The sequence below is a fragment of the Sus scrofa genome, chromosome 17 (genome assembly GCF_054392235.1).
Source record: "Sus scrofa isolate SSC_HxYL_T2T_F1_AM1 chromosome 17, Sscrofa_HxYL_maternal_Yorkshire_Landrace_v2.0, whole genome shotgun sequence".
Taxonomy (NCBI): domain Eukaryota; kingdom Metazoa; phylum Chordata; class Mammalia; order Artiodactyla; family Suidae; genus Sus; species Sus scrofa.
The window spans coordinates 8,661,724-8,687,260 of NC_139399.1; the positions used below are offsets into that span (position 1 = coordinate 8,661,724).

The 25,537-nt window shown below is 36.4% G+C and overlaps 1 protein-coding gene across 9 annotated transcripts in view; it reads right to left on the reverse strand.

Annotated features, from left to right (window-relative positions):
- DLC1 (DLC1 Rho GTPase activating protein) overlaps positions 1-25,537 on the reverse strand; it is a 465,100-nt gene that overhangs the window by 403,725 nt on the left and 35,838 nt on the right. For 5 of the 9 annotated variants that reach the window (XM_021077718.2, XM_085002954.1, XM_021077714.2 and 2 more), the window contains one exon: positions 4,638-4,772. The exons of the other annotated variants lie outside the window; for them this stretch is intronic. The gene's annotated coding sequence lies outside the window, so the exon portion shown is untranslated. The remainder of the gene's footprint in view (positions 1-4,637; positions 4,773-25,537) is intronic. 9 annotated transcript variants of the gene reach the window in all.

The following is a 25,537-nucleotide window of genomic DNA, read 5'->3' on the forward strand; positions in this document are numbered from 1 at the left end:
TTGTCTTAACACTTTATTTATACCTCTTTTCAAACATGTCTTTTATTTGGGGATCTTTATAAGGGAGATTTGCTAAAGTAATACCCTAACTTAAAGACTTATCTCTTTCATTTAGGAAGGTCATTCCTCATAACTGAAAGAAAAATTTCTGGGTGGAAGGCAAATAAATAAGAAAAAAGGGAACATCTATCCTGCCAGAAAGATGAAACAACAAAATTCTAGAAATTAATGGGATGTCACTGCCAAAGCCTTAGTTTTTCCTGTATTGTAAATATATGTTACTGTCCTACATAGTAAGATGAATCACATCTGACTCTCCTACTGAGTTCAAGGTCATGACTTATAATTCTAATCCTAGCACTATACGGTTAAGACTGAGGGAAAGAAGAGATGGAAAGTTATCCAGAAATCACCCTTGAGCATGAGTTTCATTAGAGGCTTTTCTTCCTATCCATAGAAACAGGAATTTTGATCAGTGTGGACTGTGGGGAGGAGGGTTGGAGAAGAACTAAGGGAGGTTATCTAGAACAAGAGGCAAGTCTGTGCATACTGGGATTGACAGTCGGTCTGCAATGACACCTTGGGGCTTATGGGAAACTGGAGTGAAACATGATGGCACACGAGGGATTGAATTAAAAGCAAAAAAATAGAGAGAGAAAGGCTGTTTTGCAACTTTATTGGGAGCTGACCAGTGTGTTCCTTTTCTTTTCCTATATTATGTTTGAATAATTTTTCTACGTGTTTGTGTTTACCTATCGACCTACTGGCATCACAAGGTTAATACATCCATTTCTCGAGAGAAATAGAATTATGAGATAATACAAAAAGAAACTTAGTTACTGCTGAGTTTTAAAAATTCCTTGAAATGCAGACCACAAAGGAAATACTTAGTTGCTTCTCTAAGGGATGGCGGAAATTGGTAGGACAAGATACTCGGTTTCTGGTTTTTGCTTTCATTCTCTGAAGACATTTCTGTGTTTCTTGGCTCTGCATGTGTATGTGTGTGTATGTGTGTCTGTGTGTGTGTGTTTCCAGAAACATGAAGTGTATTCTTGGGCCAGACCACATGCCTATGAGTCAAAATTTCAGCCTGCATTTGTCTTAAACCGTGAAGCTCTGGGTGTAACCTAACAGAACCTGGCAGGTTGTCTGAATAGTTCTTTCACCACTTGACCCAAAATATAGTAAATCAGATGACATATTGTTCCAATTTTACATTAGTACTCATATTTTAATAAAGAAAGGAAGAATGTGTTCTATCAAGATTTTCAAATACAAAACAAAATCCAGTGTCAGATCCAAAGTATTACAGAATTTAATATTGGGCACCAAATGCAGTTTGCTTTTTTTTATTTTTAAACTTTATATGTTTTTTAGCATTTGCTATGGACTTAATTGTGTCCCCTCTCCCATTCCAAATTAATATTTTGAAGCCCTAATCCTGCATGCAGTATGATGGTATTTGGAGTTGGAGGCCTTTAGGAGATAATTAGATTTAAATGAAATCATGAAGGTGGGACCACCAATGGGCATAATGATGGAATTAAAAACCTTGTAAGAGTTCTCTCTCTGCCATGTGAGGACACAGGGCATACAGGTCATTTGCACACCCGATGATGCACAGGACTCTCAGCAAGAACTAAATTGTCTAGCACCTTTATCTTAGATTTCCCAAACTCTAGAACTATGAGAAATACATGTCTGCTGTTAAACCATCCAGTCTGTTGTGTTTTGTTATAGCAGCCCGAACTGGCTAATACAGCATTTTCAAATTTGGAACGTTCATTGAGCTGCATTCAAAGTAAAATTGATACTAGAAATGTCTATAAGTAATAGTAGATGCAATCATTAATGATGATGATGATGATGATGATTTAACAAATCATCCTTTCTCTCTTGGTAAAATTCCTGGTGGAAGTCAGTTAAGGTATGATGAAATTTTATAATTCCTTCTAAGTCAATATTGGTGCTAGGTACATTGAGCACATGCACCATTCTGAGCTCTGCTGTCTTTAAGATAAATTATGACATTTTGTGCCCTCATTTTTAAAAAGAGTTAAATATTACAAAGGGAAAACAACACTACATATTTCTTTTTCTTTTGTCTTTTTAAGGCTGCATCCATGGCATATGGAGTTTCCCAGGCTAGGTGTCCAATTGGAGCTGTAGTTGCTGGCCTACACCACAGCCACAACAACGCAAGATCCGAACCACATCTGTCTCCTACACCACAGCTTACAGCAATGCTGGATCCTTAACCCAATGAGAGAGGCTAGGGATTGAGCCCATGTCCTCATGGTTGCTAGTCGTGTTTGTTAACCACTGAACCATGATGGGAACTCCTACACTACATATTTCTATACATTATATTTCTGCTACCTGTCACTCAGCCAATTATTGACAAAGCTCCCTCCTCCCAGCCCGAGGAAAGCTCCCTCCTCCCAGCCCAAGCAAAGTTTTTCAGAGCAGAAGTCTGACTCTAGCCTGTGATATTTTTTTGAAATATTTTGTCTAGCTCTGAATTTATGAAGACCTGCTTAGAGCTAAAAGAGGTAGAAGATAAATACATTAAAAAGAGTTGGGGGCTTCATTTAAAAGCCAGAAGAGGCATTCTTTCCCTGCTTTCTTCTACTTCTTCCCATAAGGCAATAGGCACTGAACTGTCTCTGAACCACCTCTGAACCACCTACCACGGAGTGGAATGGGAATACAAAAATGAATGAGAGAAGGTTTTTCTGAATATGATTCTCCTAAACTATCTAAGGGATAATTTAAGGATGACTTATTTCTTAGCGTCCCTCTCCATCTGTTTCTTTCTTTCTATACTTACATACACTGCAAGTTCTCCTAAAATAAGGAAGCCATCATTCAATTTTGTCTGCACTTGGAACTATAATTCCTTACTCTGCTTTTTGTTACTAAAGCTTTGGGAATCATAACAGATAGTCATCGAGTGTTCACTAATTGTCAGACTGTATTCTCAGGGCTATACCAGATTGCTCTTTAAACCTGACAACAATTCTAGAAGCTAGGATCTATTAATATGCTCCTTGTATAGATAAGGTAACTGAGGCTGAGGTGCTTAACTAACTTGTCAAAGTTCTCACATTGGAACGTGTTGAACTTCAAAGCACGCACTCTTTAACTCCTGCCTAACCATGTATGTGTTAACACTGCTCATTACACTTTCTCACCCTGTTAACCTTTATCCTTCCATTTCTAAACTACTGTACTTGTCCATTTAGAAAGTTCCTCTCAATATTGGCCTGAAATCTTCTAGTTGTATACACTGCAAAGCATAATAGATGAATAGAAAGATTAAATACTTTAAATGCCAACTATTTTAAAACTATGTTCAGATTTGTTATGACAGCATAATTCCATGTAAAAATGTGTAAATATCCTGTTGAATAAGTGTCAGTAAATGTTGATAAACTTGGAGTAAGCATTAGTTGAAATGCTGTGTGCCATTAATAATGCTTACATTAGAACACTAATTAATTAAACTGGATGCAATAAAACCATTATGAAGCAAAAAACAAGAACTCGCAGAAATCCATCCATGGAGATAAACACTAAAAAATAACAAAACACTGATTGTCTTTGAGCAATAACATCTTAATGAGATATTTCCATGTTCCCAAATTTTTAGTAGTTTCCAAGGTTTCCGTAGTGAGCCCAAAATATTTCAGTAGTGGAAGGATTAAAGCACATTTGAAATGTAGTAGAAATAGTATATGTAGAAGAGCTGAGAAATCATGAAGTCTTAGTCAACAAATATCTGTGTGGTTTCAGGTAAATAACTTCTCTGGATCTCAGTTTCCACACTGTAAAAGTAGTACAAAGGACTAAATATTAACTATAACTCTCCTATATCATCTTGTAACTTTCACTTACATTAGTGTTTTAAATTTGCATATAATCATGAAAAGTAGAAAATATTAGCCAGCTTTTTCTGGATGAGGAAATTGAGTTTCTGAACACTCAAGAAATAAACAATAGATAGTGAGGATCAAGAAGCAGTACCATGTATTCGCAAATTCAAAATCTCCTCCATCACAATTATTTTATTTTATATACTATGTTCATATATTTCTTATTACCTATAACCTCCTTTCTTCATATCATTAATTTGACTATTACCTCCAAATTCCCTCCAAGTTTTGGGGTCTTTTTCAATTGATTATTTTCCATTTATACTAGCAATTCCAGAATATCTTACCTATTTCTCCAAAAACCATTCCTTGATCAGCCTAGCTGACTACCTCCTCACCATTTTTGACTCACACACAATGAAGATGTTAACCCTTTACATGGTTGTGCCTGCTCTAACTTCATTAATAATAAGGATCATATCTTTTGCTGATACTGTATTTTACCTTTAAACACACACACTCTTCATGAATTGTAAATCACTATGTGGGTCAGTATGGTGTAACTGGAGTTTTGCAGATTGTATAAATTTGGGGGGGTACAACTGCAACAAACTATTGTGGAAGTTCCAAGAAAGTAGCCTGTGTGTTCTGCAAACTCCCCGTGCCTACGTGGCAGGCACCATCTCCCTCATTTTCTGCTCCAAATGACGTATAAAGTGGCTCTTTGCCCTACAAGTCCTAAGTGGAAGTTAAGGTACTGACCTCTAGGAAAAACGCCATCAGTCCTGCTGGCAAGGAATGGAATATGCTCGTGGAGATGTTTGTCTGTCACTGTCGCAGCCAGAACCAGTCATTGGCAACCCTTAAGCCACTGCTTTTTCTCTCTTGGTGCAAAACCTGTAGGACCGATACTATATTACTTTTTATGTCTTAGAATTATACAGAGTTTAGTTTTTATTAAAATTATTTTGCTATTGCATCTCTTCCTGAATTGGGGAGGATTATAAATGGAAGAAAAATCTAAGTGACCTTACACTGAACAAATATCACGTTTCTCCCTGCAAAACTGGACCACATTCCCAGTGCTAATCTAGTCCCTCTGACTCTCACTAACTTTTTGATAAGTTATAATAGATGCCTTATCTCTTTATAATCATTCATTCAATTACTCAACACATAATTATTGAAAGTTCATTATGTGCCAGGCACTAACCGTCATTTTGGTCACAGATCAAGAATAAGACAAAGTCCCTTCCCCCCTTTGAAGCTTATATTCTAAAGAGGAACACAGACACTGAACAAGTGAGTATATATTAATTGTAATAATAGCTGCTACTAAAAAAAATCAGAACAAAGGACTAAATATAATGGGTCTGTTTGTACGTGTGTGTGTGTGTGTGTGTGTGTGTGTGCCTGCATGTGACTAGTTTAGACTGGGCATTAGGAAGGAAGCTCTCTATGAGAAGTGGCAATTGAATGGAAGTATGGGGAAAGGAGTTTCATTTAAGGAAGAAGCAAACATAAATGTCACAGCAGGAGTAAATGGATTTCCCTGCAGCTCAGGGTGGACACATATTAGGCAAAAACTGTGTCTTCTGCTGCACATTGTTTCCTGGTTTATAAAGAAATGGAATAAGCTATCTCAAGAAAATGTTTATAAGGGCAAATTTCAACATTTAAAAATACATGATATGTCTAAACAATCATTTGTATAAAGTGAGCCCCAGGGACATAGCTGTTGGAAAGACCCATTTGTCCCTTGAAACTATCAAAATGGTTATAGCAAGATTTAAATGAGGTGGTGGGTATGATTGCTCATAAACAGACAACCCACCCCCACCAAAACAAAAACTTATACATGGTGATTTAAATATTGGGAATTATTGGGAGTTCTTGTTGCAGCTCATTGGGTTATGAAGCCAACTAGTATCTACAAGGATATGGATTCTATCCCTGGCCTCACTCAGTGGGTTAAGGATCCAGTGGTGCCGTGAGCTGCGGCATAGTTTGCAGATGCGGCTCATTTCCTGAGTTGCTGTGGCTGTAGCCAGCAGCTGTAGCTCCAATTAGACCCCTAGCCTGGGAACTTCCATATGCTGCAGGTGCAGCCCTAAAAAACAAACCAAAAAAAAAATGAGGACTATTATATAAAAGTGTGCTATATTTTGAAGCATATGATTAACATTTCTAAAATCAGTTCATATATTTAACTTATTCATCTAGTTAATAGATTTTGACAACCCAACATTTTATATATTCCTTCTCAGCCCAGCAGAACCAGCCGTACATTTACAGGCAGGGTGAGGTGTAGACCCACGTCACTATTGGCAAGGACTTTCTGGCCCTTACCTCATCCAGGATACTCTACCAATATCAAATGTCATATAGAGGTAACAAATGTGATCCTGGCTCCCAGGTAGCTTATAAATTAATCTGGGAAAGGAGATTGCTTTTACTACCAATGACAGTAAGACAAAAGGATGGTAAACAGCCCCTCCCTCCTTAGACACCAATAATGTCCAACCAAGCAAGTTGCACTCGAGGATTAGTGAAGAATAAGAGGTGCACTTTATTTATAACTTGTAGGAGAAGCGGATCTGATTCCACAGAGAGGCAAATGAAGTTAAGGGTTTCCATCCAGAGAGGACAAGGTGAACTTGGAGGGAGAGAAGATTCTAAGGGTTAAAACCACTGAGAATTACAGAATTCAAAGTTTTGGTTTAATATAGCTCAGAGTGATAGGTAAGAGGTGTGTGTATTTTTAGGAGTGGACCAGTGAAGGAGAAATGAAAGTCTTAAGGAACGAACTTCTTCATATTCAACACTCAACCGACACTTTACACTAACTACTGAGAGCAGCAAAGCAAATACATCCATGCTCTGTTTTACAAAAAATCGCAGTGAGGCTCCGAGAAATGAAGTGCCTTGCTCCCTGGCAGGTGCTTTGTGAGTTACAGGGCAGGCCTAACCCAGGTTACATTTATCTATGGTCACAGTTTCCTCACACATCCCAGGTTGCCTCTTGATTTCAAAATAACAAACAGGCCAGCCTTAAACAACAACCTCTAGCTGTAAGCCAATGATGACTTTTGAAGAAGGGATATTGCATATCCATATTAGATAATGAAATAAGTCATGATTTAGAGAATTTTCAATCTTCTTCACTTTGCTCGTTTGTTAAATATGAAGCATTAGGCCATCTGCACTTCAAAAATCATCTCAGTGCACCCAAGAATCTGTTCCAAAGTTATTAAATTTTTGGAAAACACAGAATTATTACATATTAAAAGATGTAAGAGAATTTTATGTTCAAATTCCAAAGTTATTAACATCTCTTGTAAAGCAGTCATTATACATACAGGATCTATAAAAAATAGGAGTGGTGCAGTTGATAAGGTGGTATATCACTGAATCTTGACTTTCTGTTTTAAGCACATTAAATATTTAGTCAAAAATCATAACAGTAACTAAACAGATACTAGTCTATTATAAATTAGCACAAATTCAAGCTAAAAAAGATCTCACTTGATTTTAGATCAAGAAAACAAAATCAAAGACGGTAAAATCTCTCACTTTCCAATAACCCACCAAGAATCACTGTCTGTAGTTGCATTCTAGTTCTGTTATTTATGTCCTCCACAATAAACTGTGACCACATGGTTCATTTAATGTTTGGTAGGCTTAATCATTCTAACACACACTGTTGTCGGATAGTGTGAATGGCAACACTGAATTTCATTGTTTGTCCTTTTGTCACCTGGAGCATAATTAAACACTGAAAATGTTGGCAAAGCTGAAGATCCCATTCTGTTCCTTTATCAAAAATAGTACAAGTTGTTTATGCTGTGAAATGGTATCAAGTCTTGAGTCAAGACGTTAGTGAAAAAAAAAAAAAAAAAACCACAGTCCCACAAGCTATGGGACCGAATCCCATCTAGGCAAAAGATTAGTGCAGAGGGAGGGCGACTATGGATGGTGATAGCAATAATAGCAACAGCAGCAAGAATTCATGATGTCTAACAGCAGTAACAGCTAACTCTTGAAAGCTTAGTATGTCCCAGCCTATGAACTAGGCATATGACACCTAGTTCACCACATTTAAAGGCTCTATGAAGTATAATAAAAATACTTGATATTATTTTTGAAATAATTTAAATAATTATTAAATAATTGAGTGCTCACTATGTGTTTAAAACTTTATAGGATATTATTTTTGAAATAAATAATTATTAAATAATTGAGTGCTCACTATGTGTTTAAAACTTTATAGGATTATCTCATGTAATTCTCACAAATTTCTCCAAAGTTCTTTGGGGAAATAGGCTTCTTTAAAAAAATCAAGGTATAGCTGACATATAGCCTTATATTAGTTTCAGTTGTACAACATAATGATTTCATATTTGTATAAATTGTGAAATGATTGCCACAATAAGCCTAATTACAGAAATGTTTTGTGTGCGATGAGAACTTTCATGATTTACTCGCTTAACAACCTTCAAATACGCAATACAGTACAGTTAGTTATTGTCTCAAGTGCTGGCAAGTGGAAGCACAGATAATTATTAGGGTCCCTTGAGCAATACCACCTTCTCCCTCCAGGTGAGGAAGGGGAATTGCTGAGATTAAATGTGGATCAACAACTAAGAGAAAACCAATATTTGTAAACATTCTTTTTTTTTTGCTTTATAGGGCCACACTCATGGCACATGGAGGTTCCCAGGCTAGGGGTCAAATTGGAGCTGTAGCCACCGGCCTATGCCAGAGCCACAGCAATGTGGGATCCAAGCCGCGCCGCGCCTGCAACCTACACCACAGCTCACAGCAACACTGGATCCTTAACCCACTGAGCAAGGCCAGGGATCGAACCCGCAACCCTGTGGTTCTAGTCGGATTCATTAACCACTGAGGCACAACGGGAACTCCTGTAAACAATCTTGTAAATGGGAACACATTCATTTTATACAGGACATTCTAGAAGGAGTGGTGCTGCAGACATTTGCGTATGAAAGGATAGCAGCACATCAAGAATTAGGGTTACCATATCTGGTGAGACCCTACTTTTGCAAGTAATGTCACAAGCAGTTGTGTGCCCTCATCAGGGCTATTGAAGTCAGCCGGATATGATACTAAGTTGCATCTCCTCTCATGCTGTGTGGCCATTTTTCTTCAGAGATGTTTTGAGTGGGTCCTTGGCCATTCAAATGAGGCGCTTACTCCAACTGCTTCTGTGTGTGGTGTATTGATGCGTGTGACAATATGTTGTCTTCTCTCCAGTCAGTACCTCTCCTGACACAGCGTGGCCCCATTTTACAGATGGAGTATCAGAGACTTAGTGCCCTCTGTATCTTGTCCAAAGTCATTCAGGTAATAAGTGGTAGAGGCAGGTTTCAAACTCAGAGTAGCTAACTCTTCATTTATTTCACTTGTATGAATGAAGTACTAGTTGAAGAAATGGTCCCTTCCCCTGTTAAGTGGATAACAATATTATTGACATCTTTTCCTTTTGTCCACAAAACATAGTTTCATCACATAAATTTTTTTTTCCTATTTTTGCATTTTCCTCTCACTCTTAAAATACATGGCCAATTAAACACTTGTCATTTTTTTTCTATTTAGTCATTTATATCCTTTTCTTTCTTTATTTATTTTTTTTGTCTTTTGTCCTTTTTAGGGCTGTACCTGTGGCATACGGAGGTTCTCAGGCTAGGGGTCTAATCGGAGCTGTAGCCGCTGGCCTACACCAGAGACGCAGCAACGTGGGATCCGAGCCACGTCTGTGACCTACACCATGGCTCATGGTAACGCCGGATCCTCAACCCAATGAGCAAGGCCAGGGATCGAACCTGCAACCTCATGGTTCCTAGTCAGATTTGTTAACCACTGAGCTATGATGGGAACTCCTACATCCTTTTATTTTTCAGAGAAAAGTCTTAATTCTTAAATCTTTGTAAAATAATATTCTTTTGAATAATTGCACATCCTACTATCACATTTGGTCATGATCATTATTTATGTGGAGTATTAGTGACATTTAATTCTGCTTTTGCTCACTAGATCTACTGAATGCATTTTGGTGAAAATTCAGATGAGATCAGGAAGCTAAGAGCTACTTTAAGACATGCACGTTTAATGACCTCCCTCCAGTTTACTCCTTGAGGCTGGATGCCTCTGCCTTTAGGCAGTGGCTGATGCAAAGTGGGTGCTCAGGATATGTCTTTCAGGTTAAATATCAAAACCTCTTCAGGTCAGCAATTTGATGGCTTTTATTCTTTATGTTCTGGGAGATGAAGCATTAGGGAGTGGGAAGGGGAATTGCATTTTATAGTTACACTGGCAGAATCTGTAGAGTAAATGATTTCTAAGTAGCGTGGAAGGATGCGGTGATAGGAAAGAAAAAAAGATTCCAGGTTGTACTGATTTAGATGATCGTTTTTATTTTCTTGACCAAAGCTAGGATAAATTTTAAAAATTTTTTCTGATGTAGCAGTGAGGAGAAGGAAGGTGTTTTATAACAATAGCCACAGGCATATTTTTATTTTTATTTTTTTTATGCCCATGGCATGCAGGAGTTCCTCGGCCAGGGATCTGACTTAAGACACAGCAGTGACAATGCCGTATCCTTAACCCACTGAACCAGCAGGGAACTCCCACAGGCATATTTTAAAAAACTTGAGAGGAGACACAGTTTACAGAGATGTGTGCAAAGTCAAATAACAGTGAATAGAGCTTTATAAACCTGGTCGTGGAGGACTTTGCATATTAGGTAATCACACAGATTCTGAGAATGTGGTGACCTCAGTATATCAGTCCTGATAAAAAGAAGATATAATGGAATGGCAAATATGGGATACTGAAAAACACAGACATCAAAAATAAGTGAACAGATAGACAGTTTAGAAACAAGAGCTGTAGAAGATCTGGTCAAAATTTACTTTGGTGGGTTCCAGCATCCCAGATAAGCATTTCATTATCACCTTGAGAAAGTACTGCCATGATTAAAAATAGGTCTCAATTTAAACCAACCATATATTCTACTCTACAGCAGAATTTCAGTATTTCTTAGTGCATGACTTTTGTGGTCTTTATTAAATCCCAGATTTAATGAGCCTCCTTAGATATGATTAAAGTGAGGCGATTAAGTTCTGGTACTAAACAGAAAATCCCACTCAGCATTCTGATTCTTGAACTGGATATACCAGATAAGCTCTCTCCCTTACAATATGGTGTCTGGACAAACTTTGGTGTTTGTTGTGTCACATGCTTTCTTTATAAGTATTGTTCAAAAAGCATGCATTTGGCTCAATCAATTTTTGTGATCAAAATGCGTGTTGGACACAAGTAAAAAATTAATTATTCCTGAGGTTAGTAATGAGGCTGTTAAGACAAGATAAGAAACCCCAAACAGTTAGTTAATGAAGCCTCAGGACACGACCATCACTCATCTGGGGATTTGTTCAAATAGCAATCTACAAACATGGCTTTGAATATCAGACTAGACCCTGATCACAGAAGAAAACCAGGACAAGAGAGTTCAGAATATCCTCTCAGAATTTAGCAAAATCCATGTTATTAGTTTTTATACAATAAACACAGGATGTGAACTGTTTAGAACTATCACAATTCTCTGAGAAACATGGAATTGTACTCCCTGTTACTGTCCTATCAAATAAACACTTTAATGGAATACTTCTTTATTATTATTCTTATTATTCTTAAGCTTCATTGAGTTACAGCTTACATACAGTAAAAGTCACCAATTTCAAGTGCACAGTTTAAGCTTTGATAAATATATCATGTCCTGTAATCATCACCAAAACCATGCACTAGAACATCACAGTCACACCGTAAAGTTCCCTGGTAACCTTTGCAACTATTCCTTTGTCTTAACCCCTGGCTATGGAAACCACTGCTCCTTATGACACTATAGTTTTCTTTTTCTACGTTTCATGTAAGTGCAATCATACATTATATTTTCTTTTGGATCTGACTTCTTTTCAGTTTTATTCCATATATATTTGCCACATGTCAATTGTATGTTTGTCAATGTTAATTTGACAAATATATACTTGTTGTATATTGTAAGTTATTGCTATTAATGTCAAAAGAAGTTTGTCAAATGTTATTATGACAAATATACACTTGTCTTTATTATAATTTATTGTAATATTGATACAGTTTTTCTTTCTGTTGATGTCATAAATTACATTGATTGATTTTCTAGTCATAAACCAGCTTTTCATGTGAATAAACACTAATTGGGAAAAATGTGATAAATTGAAGATAAGAAGGTAATATTGCTTGTTCTAATGACTATTATACCTTGTGTATGATTTATGTTTAGTAAATATTTAGTTCTAAATAGAGTCCATTAAAAATTAAATGAAAAGTAGGAAAGAAAATTTTAAAAGTTTAGACTGAGAGAAAATATAACTTTGCAGGCTTTCCTGAGGTAGTACCTTGTTATAGAATTGTGGTCTTTTGTGTTGTAAATGTCCTTAAACTCAGAAATAGATAATTTAGACTAAATAGCCAATGTAGTTATTGAATGAATATGGAATGACAAAGACAATTATTTTATATAATTTGCATCCCATGTATAGCAGATACATATGTAAATTATACATACACACATAAATCAATTTGTCTTTCAGCTCTGACATTCTCTCTTTCTCTTTGTCTCTCTTTCTGTCACAGACACAAACACATACACATAGACACACACATACGGGCAAATAGGAAGTAACTTAATACATCAGTTGCTTAAATGACAAACCCAGTAACTTGCAATCCAGAGGCCAAAGCTTTCAGAGAGAGAGAGAGAATGTAGAAGGTATAATTGTTTGGAGCAAGTTTGGCTATGTGGCTAATCCTTACATACTAGATTAAACACAGTACTTTAGCATGAGAAAATGAAATTTAGTAATAGGTGCAGAGAAGGGAGGATCTGAGAGCCGACAGCGTAAAGGGAGATTACAAAAAGCAGACAAAAGAACTGAAAAGTGAAGCAGCTGGGGCTCCTCAGTGATTGCATACTATTGTGCATGATTCATGCCCCTGAGGATAATCACAGAACTTTAGCACAGTCTAATAGCTTATGTTCAAGATGATGAAATGGAGTCATTAAGAATAAGTTAAGTCTGATCAGTATATTCTGTTTAACAAGGCGTGGAAGTGTACAGTCCATTTTAAAAACTGTCCGTTAAAATAGTTAAAAATATTTTGGCACCTTTTTGGAGTAAGCTTTACTTCTTTGGGGAAATTTACTAGGACAAAACACCTCAGCATGCTTTTGTTCAGTAATGCTGCTTAAATGAGGAGTTTGATATATTCAGGAGCAGTCACCACCATGTCGCACAGTCCGATACACTGTCAACCTAAGGGGGCGCTCTTCACATAGGGTTCAAGCTTACTAGTTCGCCCCTTCCGGAATTGTGCGGTATTGCAGCCCTGTCAACAGGGGCTGGGATTTTTACATTTGTGTTTTGTTCTTTGTCAGCAACCTCAGTGCTAGGACACCATGCCTGACCCATAGTAGGTACTTAATAGAATTTAAAACAATTAATTATGAAAACACAACTAAATTTAAACTATAACATGTACAAACAGAATATGTGAAGAACTAATTATCAGAAGAAATTAGTATTCTTCATTAAATGCCCATTTATTAAGTGACAAAAACATCCAGGACATCCTATTTAAAGAAGAGCAGAACATACGATTGAAAGATAATAAGGAAATGTCTCAAAAGGAAATTAAAGAACTGGAAAACCTTCAGCTTCATGAATGTCTTGGAGAAAAATTCAGGTTTTCCTCTAAGTCACCTTTGCCTGCCAATGTTTCCCTGTCTTTCCTGGCCAAGAGTGTGGCCCAAGGTGGCTTCCTAGCATTAAATCATGCTGCATGGTATGGACAGGGTTTAACTTCTTATTCTCTGCTCTTAAAACCTCAGTCTATTGTAAATTAATTCTGTGGTGGTGTTGGAGTCTGATTTACTTTGTCAGTTCTAGTTTCATACCATATGTAGAAAGCATTTAGCCAGATGATGATATTAATGATGACAACATATTGAATTTAGAATCTGGAGATTAAAATTCTACATCTGGCTGAATCATTTCTGCTAAGATAAGGGATATCACATTTGAAAAAAAAAAAACCCAACAACTTTGTTCTTCCCTGATATCTTTCATTTGTCTACAAAGTTAGTAAAACTTCAGCAGTATTATACTGTTATGGCTAGCAATTAAGCAATTTGGAATCCAATGTTTCCATTCTTAATGATGAATAAAAAGCTATAATCATATTAAACATATTAAAAATTAAAACATTTTTGCAACTTTAAGTTTACTGATTTTTTTAAAGGGACCTTGGGAGATCCGCCACGCATAAGAGTTCATACATAGTCATTAGATGTGTGCATTGGCTTTAAAGATATGTTGAAGAGAACAGGAGAGAAGATTAAGGAAATGTTTTTTATGGCATCTTGGAATGCTTATCTATTATAAAGTCAAAAATAGTTTTGAAAGTCCTATAAAGGATATGCTATTTATAGGGTCCATGGTCAGTTAGATGTAATGGTTTTCTCATATTGGTCATTAATCTTTATTTCAGCAGTGATCACAGACCACCATAAATTCTAAATACTCATGGAATTTCATGGCCCAAAATTATTCTCCAATTTAATGCCTGAGCATTAAAAATAGACCAAGAATTCAAGAATTTGTTTTCTTTTAATCAGTTGCAATGTAAAATGTTTAGGAATCTCAATCTTGAAAAAGTATTTTAATATGATGAAATACTTTGGAACACTTTAAAAAGCCATAACAGGATTGAATTTCATCCTTTATATTGGAATCAACAGAGGAACTTTTTAAAAAGCCATATTTAGTTGCAAAGTTTTAAGATTCAAGGTGCAACTTGAAATCACCTTCCAGATGTCTCATTTATAGAATATGACCAGTTCATCCAAGAATCACCAGCATGTCATTCTGCTTCTGCATTGAAGTTTCATGCAAACTAAGGAAATACCAGAGCTCTCTGTTCTCTTGGGGCTTTTATTACAGGATTCACTCAATCTGTACCGCCTTTTGATAATGAAAGCCAGCATTAGAAGATAGGCCATGCTTCCAATGGGGTCAACATCTTAGTAATTGGTTCTAATTACTCTGGAATATTATATCGCAAGTTTAGGCTTCTTTCCATCTTCCATACTTTATTCATCAATCATGGTTTCTGTCAAAACTTGGCAAGAGTCTCTAGAATGCTGTATATTGTTAAAACAATCCTACATTTCCCAAAATAGACATTCTGTGTTTCCCAGAGTGAAGAAATCTTAGAAGTTATTTCTTCTTGAATTAAATTGTATATAAAAATACACTTAATAATAATCATATATTAAATATATATGACAAATAATTCCTAAAATCTTTTGATGAATCAACCACTTTTATGGCATTAGACTGTTTTAGGAAATAATGAGGAAAATTTCACATTATCTCACAGAAAGCTGATGATATAATGAAAGTACAGTATTACCTTGTATCAAAAGCAGTTTAATTCGGCAATAATAGTATTTTCAATTCAGAATCTATGATAAACAATTAGCCAAATTTTTATAACCTTCTGGAGATTCTCGATAGTTATTATTGATCAGTTATTGACCTTTCCTGACAAGTCACATTTATTGAAGAAGATTATGGGTACACCTGTCTTTGACATAGCACAACTGTAACCATAGATACCACTCTCTTGACTGATGCACTTTAGGCTCCAGGGAAATACTCTCCATTTCTTCTCTGTCTGAAAAGGAAAGGTAGGTACATGCTATTGCTCTGAGTATTGGAAAGGTTTATGGGTTTTGCCTCTGCTGGCAGCAGAGACAGACCTGGCTCATGCATATTTGTCAAGGTTGCAAAATACAACATACTTTATGTAAGTGTTTGTTACCTTGACTTATAAGTAAAGGTTTAGCCTCTATATGTACTCTTGTCGGCCTCAATTTCCACCCTCACATATCTGACTCCTCCTTTCTTCCTAATTTCTTTTCTCTAAACACTTTATCTGGGTATTCTGAAACACCTGCCATTTCTAAAAACACCCTTATTTCTCACTCATTTTACCCTGGTTATTCCCTTTCTTAGAATCTCCCTTGCTTCTTTGTCTTCTGGATGAAATTCTTTCATCTTTAAGATTCTATTTAAGCGTTAAAACCTTTTTGAAATTTTCTCGAGCACCCCATACTTCAACATAGATTGATCTAAAATAACACTTAAAATATGAAATACTAATATTAAGCACTAATATTAAGTCCTAAAATATTAGGGTTTATATGCATAGGGTTTTACAAATAGATAGATGTATACAAAATAAAACATATATACATACAAAACCATGTACATCTATATACATAGGCTTCTACATATATTTGTTAAGTTTAATTTTCCTCCCCTTACCCTCATCTCACCTCCCACCACACTAGATTAGCTAACACTATTATGTTTTCATAGCATTCTGTACTCCCATTTTGGTCATTTTTAACACTCACACACTCAACTAATATTTGTCTTTCCATGTATCTCATTTAATAATGTAAACCAAGCATCCAGGATTAAACTGAATGAACAAATTAGTTTCCAGAGGGAAAATAAGAGACGAGATTTGCAGAGATATATGAGGGTCTGGAATATAGAGAAGTAGACGTAGAGACAGTAGATAACACTACTGGATTTTTTAAAGAAATTTTAAAAACTATGAGGAATATAAAATAAATATTTACGAAATTAAAAGAAGGGGCATTTGAGGCATTTTCTTAGATTCCCTCAAGGGGGCTATTCATCTGAAAATGCAGAGAATTTTTAAATTAATGAGTTTACCCTCTCTTTTTACTCTAGTTCCATTAGAGATATTCAACTGCCTAACATCAATTGCCAAGACATCTTTTTCAAAGTTAATATGTCTTGTTCCTTGTTTACATCTTCTTCAAGGAAAAAACTTTCAAAGCTGGGGTAATTCTTTTTATTGTCATTACTTGGCATATAATAGTATCTTAACAAAGAGTGTCAAGTATTTGCCTTAAGAACAAAAATATAACTTTAAAAATATGCACAAATATTATCACTTCTGGAAAAAGAAGTTTGATATAAAAATCATAATGAAGGTTTTGGAAACTATTCTTATCCTGGTCAGCTCCGATATGAACTTAGTGATATGATGGCTTTATTTGCCCTCATATCTTAAGAGCACACCACCTCTTGATAGTGTAGAAATATAATCTATTTCTATGACAACATGTCAATAAACAAGATGGCCAGTAATCAATACAATCTAGTTTCTATGGATTGTTATTATTATTGGTTACTTTTTTAGCTGAATCATAGGGAACCTCTCATTATTGTTTTGAAAACAGAATTTCTCTCTTTATAAAATACTTTTAGGGGATCTAGAAAAATACTGAAATATATCGAGTTAGAGGACAATTATAATTACTGAATTTTAGTGTAAAGATTCCTCTCTCTTTTATACTCTATTCCCTCAATTCATAAAATATAAGAAATGTGTCCTATCTTGGGACTTTTCCCCTTCTGTTAAATTTAGTGATAATTGACCAATTTTGTTAAAAATCGAGAAATGAGTTAAGGAGTTCCTGTCATGGTGCAGCAGAAAGGAATCTGACTGGTATCCATGAGGTTACAGATTCCACCCCTGGCCTTGCTCAGTGGGTTAAGGATCCTTGCATTGCCGTGAGCTGTAGTGTAGGTTGAAGACATGGCTTGGATCCTGTGTTGCTGTGGCTGTGGCATAGGCTAGCAGCTGCAGCTCCGATTCAACCCCTAGCCTGGGAACCTCCACATGCTGTGGGTGAGGCCCTAAAAAAATTAAAAAAAAAAATAAGAAATGAGTTTAAAAGATATTTTCTTATTCCAGGGCTGGCAAAAATTAGCAGAAAAAACAAAGGAGAAAAATAAATGTCTCAAGTAGAAACTGCTTTAAGTCAAGCTTTCTAAAGTCAGTTATGTTCAATAATCAGTCTCAGTGACGCGATAGTTCTATGAGTAACAGGACAAAACACTGAAGGGCAGGTAAACGATTGTATTACAAGAGACTCAATAGCTTTTTTAAAAGCCTTTTCTTTAGGAATTCATTATCTTGAAGAAAATTACAGACTGTATTAGAAAGCACTTCCATCTGAGCTAAAAATTGTTTTAAAAACTCTCTACAAAGCACTAGGCAAGGTAAGCAAATTTAACTGCTTTACCCTACGATTGCATTTCCACCCTCTGTGCTTCCACATTTCCACAAGCTCTCCCAGTGAAATCACACAGACACACTGCTACATAGCTAACTCATATAACATAACTCATGTATGTGACACAACTAGACTAAAGAGGCAGATACACTAAACAGCAGAGGAATTAAAATTTTAAACCATGTTAAAGGATGGGGTAGAAAAAACATCTGGAAAAGAACAGGTTGATTGAAATAGGCCTGCATGGTTTTAGGAATAGAATACTGTATTAAACTAATCTCCAAAAGAACTTTGAGAGTATTGCTGCCAAAATAGACAAAGGCAGTTCAAGGATATAATACATTTGGATTTTCAGGGATCATATGAAAACACTGGAGCTTAAAGAGTCAGTATGTCAATGTGTTATCCTTTATTTTATCCTTTCCATTGCTTTCAAAGATGGCGATCTGGCTTGTTACAGAGATCAGTGTGAATAGACAGAAACATTTATATTCATTTAGGAAATATTTATTGTGCCTATGTGCCAGGCCGGTACTGAGATTAGAGAAGCAAGTGATGTATCCTCATCCTTGAGACTCCAGAATCTGGTTCAAGAGCCGGGCAACTATACTGACCACATGATAGACAGACTCTAACTCAGACAGGTTTTGCATGATCTGCTTGAGATGTTTCAGGGCAATATGAATTTTAAAATTCAAGATGAGAATAATCCTCCTTCTCATCCAATGGTGATGAAATACATATAGAGACATGTGGTTTTCTGCAGAAGCAATTTGGAGAAGCAGAAAATAAGTGATGTAATAGAATCTTAAAATATCATTATGTACATTCTTTTACCTATTTCTAAAGCAGCTTCAATTCTCTTAAAAATCAGCTTAAACTCTATTGAATACATGAACCATGTAATCAGATGGGAGACTGCAGTTGTGAATCAAATCTAGCTACACGTTTTCAGTTTAATCATGGAATCATAAGCTAGAAAGAATCAAGGACAACCCTAGTTCAGAGATTCTTGAAGTGTGTTCTATAATACAAAATAAAAGTGTTTTATCATGAAATAGTCTAGAAATCAATGAGCTAAATGAAGTTAAATGGGTATTTCTCCTGCAATAATTTTCAGTGATTTTGGTCTACCAATATGTATTTTTTTTTCCACAAATATAGGGCTTAGTTTATAGCATTTCCCAAACTACTTTGACTCACTCTATCTATCTATCTATCTATCTATCTATCTATCTATCTATCTATCTATCTTTCCAAAAACACTTCATGGCAATATTCTCCATGAAATATTGCCTTTAGAAATTATTGCCTTTACCCAGTTCCTATACTTTGCAAAGACAGAATTAAGATTCAGTGGGTAAAGTGACTTACACAGTCAAAAATCAGTTATAATGAGCCAAGACTAAGTATCCAGCAATTATATTTTCAATTAGCATTCATTCTTTTAAATCAGAGTCTTCAGTTTGCATACATATATCTCGAGGAACACATAATTTCCAGGCACATGTAGGCATAGGCAGTTTTAAGGGAATCTAGTTCCATATTTATATCTTAATATTGATTTGTCTAAGAACAAGTCTATAGGTTGATCATGGAGCAGGTTGCTCTTACCTTTCCTACATCCTCTTTCATGGTAGCCTTCTTTTTATTTGATACAGTGGGCAAAACCACTTACCTTTATAGAAAAGCAGTATGTTTTAATGGAATTTACCTAGCTGTCATTGGTTAACCATAGAATTAGAAACAGGAATAGTAAACTAAAATATTGCTACCTCTGCTTACACAATATTGGTCTCATTAATGCAATCGTTAACAACACCCACAGAACATTAACATATTTAAATTTTGTTAGCACTAGCCACTAATGTGTCATGGACTGTTAACGATCAACAAAATAACCTGTATAAATCATTATATTGAACATTCAATACCCCATTGACTTTTGTGTATGTGTACATCACCCTTCTTCCTATTATTTTAGATGAATTCTGTATGCCTCTGAGACCTCTCTTTCCATATGTGTAATAAACTCTCTCCTTTCGCACCTGCTGTAGGTATCACAGAAGCCTTTCTCTGTCTCTTGTATCTGTATATTTTCCCATTTGATTGCATGTCTCTTCAGCATACACACATACTAATTTTCTCTCATATTAAAAACAATCCGTCCTTGATTCCACTTGCTCCTCCAGCTCTTTCTCCTTTTCCTGTTCCCCTCTATAGCAATGAATTTCAGGAGTTATCTATACTCATTGTTTCTATTTTCTCTCTTCCAATTCTCTAAAAACTAATGTCTTGTGTCTATGATCTCCATCATGTCAGAGACTCTTGTCAAGATCACCTCTGTCTTCCACATTAATAAGTATAATGGTTCACTCTCAGCCCCTGCCTTAATTGAGGGCCTTTACTATGGTTGATCACTTCCTTCTCTTTGAAATACTTTCTTCACTGAGCTTCCAGAACACCTCTTTCTCCTAGTTTTCTTTGTATTTCCCTTTCTTCTTCTTCCCAGTGTCCTTTGCTGGGTCCTTGATATTCACAGACTCAGGGCTTCCCTGTTTCTCTTCTTATCCATAAACACTCGTCTGACTGCCTCTGGCCTCACAGCTTTAAATCCTATCTCTATGCTCATGACTTTCAACCTGGCCATCTCCAGTTTTCCCTCTGGATCTCCAGACTTATCTACTGTGATATGGACTTGATAGCTCTACTTAAGTGGAAAAAAGTCATATCAGAGTTAGAATTTCCAAATACCCCATTTCTATTCCATCTCCAGTTGTTTTTCTTGCATTTTTTTATGTTTCCATTAGTGATAACTCAGTCTTGCAAGTGTCTCATCCTTGACTCTTCCTCTCTTTCCTCATGCCTCATGCCCAATGCCATTGAGAAAACTTTTAAGCTCAAACTTCAAAATGTCTCCAAAAATGACGATTTCTTACCATTTATGTTATTATTCTGATTCAAGAAAATATCATCTCTTCTTAGACTTTTGCTTTTATCTTTGGACTTGAACTCCCATCCCTCATTCCCATCCTCTATCCAATGCCTGTCATGACACCCAGAGATGTCCTGTTAAAATGTCTGCTCAAATATTCTAGTGGCTATTCTTCTTACTCAGAGAAAAGCTTGAAGAGTTTACAACAGGCTATAAGGCCCTACATGACTGGGTTCTTACTAACTTGCCACTATTAACTTCCATGTCTATGAACTTGCTCCAGCCAGACCACAAGAGCTTGTGCTAGTAACATGCTATTTTTTTTTTTTTCAATAATAAAGGACCTAGAGTTCCCATTGTGGCTCGGCAGGTTACAAACCCAAACACTAGTATCCATTAGGATGCGGACTTGATCCCTGGCTTCACTCAGTGGGTTAAGGATCCGGCATTCCTATGAGCTGTGGTATAGGTCTCAGACGTGGCCCAGATCCCATGTTGCTGTGGCTGGGGTGTAGGCTGGCAGCTGCAAGCTCCGATTTGACCCCTAGCCTGGGAACCTCCATATGCCATGGGTGTGGCCCTAAAAAGCAAAGAACAAAAGAAAAATGAAACAAAACAAAACAAAATCTATTACGGTAAGAGTTTATTCTCATAACATATTAGTGATGGATGCAAGGGTTTTGGCTGTGTTTTTCCTCTGAAATTTCTGAATGTTTAAAATCTTTTATAATGTTAAAAAAGAGTTTACTGAGAAAGGAAGGTGGCACGTCAGGCAATGGTAGTTCTGAGTGGCTGGAGCATGAGAGAGGGAGAGGGTCAGAGGGCAAAAGGAGAGACAAGAAAGACACTGGTCAAGTATAAAGGAGTTAACAGTGGTACTTAGTGTGGCTATTTTATGAAGGGATATTTAGAACAAGCATCATAGAGCAGTTCTTCTCAAACCTCAACCTGCAGAGGAATCACAGAGGGATTTAAGACACAAATTCCAATTCAGTTGGTCTGGAAGGAGGTGTGGTTCCAACCCCTGAAAGACTCCCATGTGATACCCAGGTTCCAGATCCCAGGGCACTGGTGACAGCATCCTTTAATGTGGGGTCTCTACCTTGGCCACACACTGGAATCCCCTGGAGAGTTGTAGAAAATACTGATGTCTGGGTCCAACCCATAAGACTTTGATTTAATTGGTGTTGGGTGTGGGCTAATTACCACCTGATAATCTAAGAAATGATTTTACAGTGCATCAGAATTTGAGAGCCATTGCATGGGGTCTAGACCAGGTGCCTTCCTGGTCTATTGCCTCTTGTGAGGACTCCTTCGAGATGCCTACTTCTTGCTATCTTCTGGCAGAGGTCACTTGACTGTATGAATTGATGCTGCTGCCCATTTCAGGCCATGTGCCAGGGATGAGGGCATAAGTGGAGACCTAGGCTGAACATTTGACAGGCATGTTTTTTCCTGAATGAGGACTGGCTGGTCAATTATTTCAAGAACCTGAATTACCTTTTATACAATGCAACAGTAGGGAAGACATATGCTTACTTATGAGAAGAAAACTAGGAGAGATGCTGCTGACTTGCCAGAACTGTTGCTGTACTATAAAATCAACAATTTAATAATTTTATTTGTTTATTATTTTCCAAATATATTGATGATCAAATATGTACAAAATAAATGATTTAACGATGGAGAAGACAGACTTTTCCCAGGCCTGGTAGGAATTACAGGTTATTAGTTAAGAATAACAGTAAACAACTTATTACCCAATCACACATTTATTGATAACATGGTAAATGTTCTATACACACTCTGGGTACTGAAATCATGAGGGGTAGGGGCTGAGAGAAAGGTTTATCTGAAGAGGAGATAGATAAACTGAGGCCTGAAGGGTGAGTGGTCCTGTTAGGAGACCTGGGTAGGAGACAGGGGGAGCTGCTGCTGAACGCAGTCTTATTCTAGTTCTCAAGAGCATTTTCAGCTGCTTAAACAATTTCCTTTCTCTTTCTTCCTCAAGTGTTTTTACAGTAACTCTTTGGTAATTGTGTTATCCTGAATGCTTCACTGTTTTCTTGTTTTGTTTTTGCTTTTTTTGCAATCTGAAAAAGCCAGTCCATGTTGGAGGAAGTAACTTGAAACCAGTGGTTTAAGGCAAGAGAAAATGAAGAGAAGGAATAAGAAACTGAGGGGGAGGGTCAGAGTCTGAGCTGTGCCTCATTGTGGTTGCAGTGTGGATAGTTATTTAGAAAGGATTTGGAGGAGAAGAGAGCAAGAAAGGGAGTAAAGAATGTGAGAAGAGTCTAGAGCTTGCAAAGGCAACTTGAAGACAGGTGCATTAAGTCTGGTGAAAAATGGAGGCATCCTTTATGAGGGGATTTGAGAAGGTGCCAAAGAGAAGCAGCCAGTTTGGGGAGGTGTCATTACAGGGTTTTGTGTAATTGGAGGTGTGTGATGGGAGAGAGGAAGAAGTGTGGATGCATTCCAGGATTCAGGATCTGTGGCTTATTTGTGGGTTTCTGCTCTGTGTTTCATGAGTTTTTAGCCTCATTTAACAATTTCTTGACCATATTCCAATTATCCAATTTCTGTTATTGTCTGATTACTTTTAATATCTAATAATTCCAGACTTTCAATAATCTATCTTTTAATAGTAGTTGTATGAAAAAGTGTAGTAAATCAAATTACTTAGACTTTTTTTTTTTTTTTTTTCGGTCTTTTTGCCTTTTCTAGGGCTGCTCCCATGGCATATGGAGGTTCCCAGCCTAGGGGTCTAATCAGAGCTGTAGCCTCGGGCCTGCGCCACAGCCACAGCAACTCACGATCCAAGCCACATCTTCGACCTACACCACAGCTCATGGCAACGCCGGATCCTTAACCTACTGAGCGAGGCCAGGGATTGAACCTGCAACCTCATGGTTCCTAGTTGGATTCATTAACCACTGTGCCATGATAGGAACGCCTAGAATTTTTTTTTTTTTAAATTGCTATCCTTTGTAGGAGATGGAATACTCTATAAATGGAAATATTTTGCTAGGCATTCCTTTGGAATTCCTTTTGCTCTTTGAGTCTTAGAACTTGATGTTTCTGTTACCGGGCTATGGCAGAACCAACTGAGAGATACAGTTATAAGCCAAGGGCTGAAAGATGGGTGAGTCAAATAGATGGAAAACATATGACCTGTCCTGAGAAGCATCCAATCATGATGATAATTTGGAACTCAAACATAAATAGCCAAAAATATTGACAAAATAGCGTGTTAATCTCACATGAATTTGTCTTCACTTTGGTTAATCATTTTGTCCAGATATATCTGTCAAATATAATATTGATACTTAACCCAGATATCTTTTTCTGGGACATAGTGAAATACTTAGAAAAGAATATCTAAATATAATCCTTAAACGGTTGGCAGAAACCATATTTATAGTTTTAAACTCCTCCAAACAATTTCCACTCCAAAATTGATTTTGATCTTTAACCCAGGCTAAACAACACAAGTATTAGGTGAGGAATGGAGAGAAAGCACATCATTATACTTCAGAAAATTTTATGAGATTTCAATAGTTTTTTTAGGCATACTTTAAAAATACCTTATATGTGATGTGGAGAGGTGATTCAGCAATTACTGGAAATACCACAGGTCTGACACAAGTGCATTAAATCTATTATTAATATTATAACATATGAATATATTATAATGCTATTACATATATTTTAATATGAAATAAAAATCTGGAGCTAAATCAGATTATAGCTTTATTCACTAACAGCATGCGCCTTGATCAAAGTTTGGTATATTTGATAGAAAATATTTTTTAATCTAAAAACATGAAGAAAAAGGAGGAAAACAAAATAATTCTACGTAGGGTTATGCATTTATATTTAAAGAGTTTCACAAGTCCAGTGTATGAATTTTAGCAAAGGAAAGGACAAAACTTGACCTCTGCTAGTTAGAACAAAAGCTTACATTGTGAGATTTCCTTTTCTTCTATTGACCTGAGAAGTTTGATAATCTCACTAAATTTAAGAGATCAGAAAATCAGAAAAAAAACTCCTTGGGCTAGTAGGGCCCAAAGAGTTGATGTGTTTTAAAAGCTTCATTTTTTTTTTTTTTCATTCAAGGAAGTTACTTGTAGTTATTTGCTGTACAAAGTATTTTTAAGTGCAAGATACTGCTTTGGACAATCTTATTGGGTAGGTAGGATACAAATGAGAAACTTAGAAAAGTAAAATGCTTATTAAAAATTAGATGATTCATAAGGGAGAAGCCAATGTTAGAGGAGCTCTGTCTTCAGGTTCACTATTAAATCTACTCCAGAAGTGTAATGACGGTGGTGACTACGAATTTCATGCATCATCAGGTAATTAGCTCTTGTCTATATTATCTCATTTAATACTTAACACCCATCCCAAAAGATGAGTGCTGCTGTCCCTATCACATTACAAGAAACAAAAGTGAAGAAATTGATTCAACTCCTCTCTAATTTTTTC